At 40.8% G+C, this 3,680-nt stretch overlaps 1 long non-coding RNA gene across 4 annotated transcripts; it reads right to left on the bottom strand.

Annotated features, from left to right (window-relative positions):
• Positions 1–1,256: 1,256 nt before the first annotated feature.
• LOC123098796 (uncharacterized) lies at positions 1,257–3,308 on the bottom strand. Of its 4 annotated transcripts, none has more exons than XR_006447984.1 (4): positions 2,828–3,308; positions 2,211–2,411; positions 2,023–2,128; positions 1,257–1,940 (listed from the first exon to the last, which is right to left on the bottom strand). It is a non-coding gene; the product is annotated as an uncharacterized lncRNA (long non-coding RNA). The 4 variants fall into 4 exon arrangements; XR_006447983.1 differs by having other exon boundaries at positions 2,211–2,324; XR_006447981.1 differs by lacking the exon at positions 2,211–2,411.
• Between the last annotated feature and the right edge of the window lie 372 nt (positions 3,309–3,680).

The raw sequence follows: 3,680 nt of genomic DNA, 5'->3' as shown, positions 1-3,680 counted from the left end.
GTTAGATGTGGGCGGGCAGTGGAAGTGGATGAGGCTGGCCACCCACACGCGTGGATTAAAAAAGGATGACCGCCCGCAGCTTCCACTCACTGACGCTTGGGCCCCGTGATAGGTTTGCGTCGGCTTGTCGGGACTAGCATTTTTGTCCGCTTTGACCCAAAGGACATGGGCGAACAAAAATGGTTTGGCCGGTTGGAGTTGCTCTAAGGCACAAGCGCGAACTTCCCTCTTGCTCCTGGTTTTGGAGGCGTCAAAAGCTTCCTTGATCGGGTTTTAGGAAGCATCCGAAAGCTTGCCAGGTTTTTAAGTTGGGGTATCTTTATCATGTTTAGGTTTATTTCGGCCAAGTTGTACTTTGTTTTCCTGGTTTTTTCTTTTTTTTCCTTTATCTTTTTTTGTTTTTGTTTTTTTGTTTATTTTCCTTTTTAATTTTTATTTCCCTTTTCTTTCTATTTTTTCAAATTCTTGAAGTTCTTCCAAATTTGTGAACTGTTTTAAATTCCCAAACTATTTTAATTCGTGAATATTTTTCTTCAAACAATGAACTTTTTTCAAATTCCCAATAAATTCCATTTCGCAAATATTTATTGAATTTGTGAACTTTTCCCTAATTCATGAATTTTTCCAGTTTGCTGCAAAAAGTTTTGAACTCATAAAACTTTTTCAAATTCACAAAACTTTTTCATATACTTGAACTTTTTGAGGTCATAAACATTTTTAAATTCAATTTTTTGAGTTTGCGAATATATTTCTTTGAATTGGTGAACTTTTTTCAAATTCATGAACATTTTTAGAAGCCGTGAACTTTTTTGAATTCAAGTTTTTATCAAGATCGCGAACATTTTCAAATTTGATCCCCCCCCCCCCCCCCAAAATTTTTTTTGAACCTTTTACAGAAGTGAAGGGCCATATGTGTCCGTTCCCAGGATTTTAAGAATAACAAAAAAAAAAGTACTGTACTAGTTACTGTAACACTTCACTGATTTTACCAAATATCCCTTACTGCTTTTGATTTTTATGACTGGGATGTCAATCGTGCAAAGTCGATGTCATGCACTTGCAAAATATTATTGAAATATTTACTAGACTACTTTCATTTCCTATAAACTAGCACAAAAAGCATCCAGTTAGTAAGTGAACCTGAAGCACACTTCGTCAGAAGATTCCAAAATTTAGCAGTAGAACTGTCATGTGAAAGTTAAAAAAATATTAAAAACTATTCACAGAACTGAATGGATAGCTATACAATTCATTCATAACAAAAGGGAACATACACACTAAAAAAGACCATAGGCTCGTTCATTACAAAGTAACACAGGGATCAATACATTCTGAAGAAGATCCACCCAGCTGCAATAATTATGTTGGAGTAACTCTACCTAGGAGCATGGATGACAAGTGCTCAACCTATATCTTAGCTGCCCATAACAAGCTGAAAGCGCAAAGATTAGTCTGTTTCATTTGAAGATGGTTCTCCACCCATGTCAAAAATATAACGAGGTTTGAATTTCACCATGGTATTCCAATTCTCACTTCTCGGATGTTGGATATAAAAGACCTGGTCCACATGGGAAGAAAATACAAAAGGATCATCCTCTAACTTCTCCCCTATATGTATTTTTGGGAGAAGTTCACATGAGTGAATCCAAACTCATCTCTTACAATACCAGCTTTGTGATGAACATCATACCAATCACATTTGAAGAACAACACCTTGTAATCTCTGTATGACAATTCGAAGATGTCAGATAACCGGCCATAATAGGACACACCATTTTCAGCAAGGTTCACGACACCACTATTTTGTGTCACACGTCCTGTATCGCGGCTGATAGTATGAAACCTGAAACCATTAATTATATAGCCACTGTAGCGCACCCCACATTTGCTTGGTTTTGCGGCTAATGCTCTTATCTTTTCTGTGATATCCGGTCCATCATCTAGTATAACATGTACGTAAGAGTGGTTACATTGAGTTCATATGGAACTTCAGTGAAGGAACATGCAAAAGGTGAATTATACCTTTTGTTCCAACCAGTCAGCAAAGTGTCTACTAATCAAATCCTCATTGTCATCATCCGTCAAATTTAAGTTACCCGGTTTCCTCTTCTCTTGATACACAAATTCTCTGTAATAATAAGACAAATAACATCATGATTTTTTCCAACTTGTGAAAAACAAAAGAAATAGAAGATAGCACTGAAGCACACCTACGGAGATCATCAAGCTCATCAGTGTGTCGCAAGACATATCGATGTGCTTGAACTAGAAGCTGATCGTCCAACTGGCCTACAGTGACAGCCTTTCCAATTGGCTCACCAACACTATCAAACATGTACATGCCCTTTGTATTAGCTGAAGGATCAGGGTTCCTAGATGTTCTTGTGAAACGTGTGGTTCCTTCTAGAAATCTTGAACAAAAGGTCAAGCATTCTTCAACAATATATCCTTCAGCAATAGAACCTTCAGGATAGAAGGCTAGCTGGTATAACCAGTCACTAAAAATCTAAGTAATATCCAGTGGTCTCTCTTGCTAAAACAAGAAAAGTACTCTTGTGTGGCATGACAAATGCAGCTCCCCCTAACCAGATCAACTTAAAAAATATCATGTCATCAACAATTGCCATCCAATCAACAGTCCCCACTGTTTTTAACAACAATTCTTATCCAATCACCAAAAAGGATTCACAGATTTTTATCAACAATTGTCTAATTTCAACAATACAGTGCATCATTGCAAAGACAGAAGGGCAAAACAGAGGTGACATATCGCAATTTGAGCTATATTTCACATGATATGGAGATAAAAAAAAATGAGAAGAACAACCTGCGGACAAGCTCCTAGTAGCAGAGGTGTGTCGGCGAGGTCGTTGCCATGGTCGGCAGCAAAGCGAGAGAGGAGTCGTCCGGGTAGAGTATTCTGCGGGTGGCGGAGCCTGGCGATGGGCGAGCGGTGTCGGGCTGCAACCGGCTTCAGGGGATCGGGGAGCTTGGCCTGGGGCAGACCGGCGTCAGGTGGCGGAGGAGCTTGCGCTATAGGGAGGAGATCGGCGTCGAGCGGCGGTGGAGCTACGGCCGGAGGGCCGGCGGGGGATCGGAGTCGGGCGACGCCGGAGTTCGGGCTAGGGGCGAGTTGCGGCGGCGTCAGATCGGGCTGGGGGAGCGCGACGGCGTGTGATCTATGGGAGAGGGGGCGAGCGACGACGGGGGCTATGGCTGGGCCAAACAATGGCGGGAGATCGACTGCTGGTGCCGAGGCGGCGAGCGGCGGCGGCGCTAGCTGCTGGTTTCTTTTATCATTTTAGGGAGTTGCGTATCACAGAGGTATTTTAGGGAGTTGCGTATCAAAGAGGTAGTATAATAATATTCCAACTAAAAAAATAGTATAATATACATCAGCCCTGCTATATCTATGACTGTTCTTTTACGAATTGTGTACGACCTGGTATAGCAGCCATCCATTGCATTCGCTGGATGATTGGGATGGCTTCGTATGAAAATCGAATGTGCTTTTATCGTACGTACAATAATTCACAATATACATAGATGAACAACTTTTTTTTGCAGGAACATAGAAGAACATTACAGAGGGGATGTTTAAAGTCGCAATCAAATAACAAAGTTGTATTATCCAAAGTTTAGTACAACTAATTTTCATAGATATCCAGGTTGGAAAAATG

This window comes from Triticum aestivum, chromosome 1B (genome assembly GCF_018294505.1).
Source record: "Triticum aestivum cultivar Chinese Spring chromosome 1B, IWGSC CS RefSeq v2.1, whole genome shotgun sequence".
NCBI classification, from domain to species: domain Eukaryota; kingdom Viridiplantae; phylum Streptophyta; class Magnoliopsida; order Poales; family Poaceae; genus Triticum; species Triticum aestivum.
This window is presented reverse-complemented; position numbering and strand designations above follow the sequence as displayed.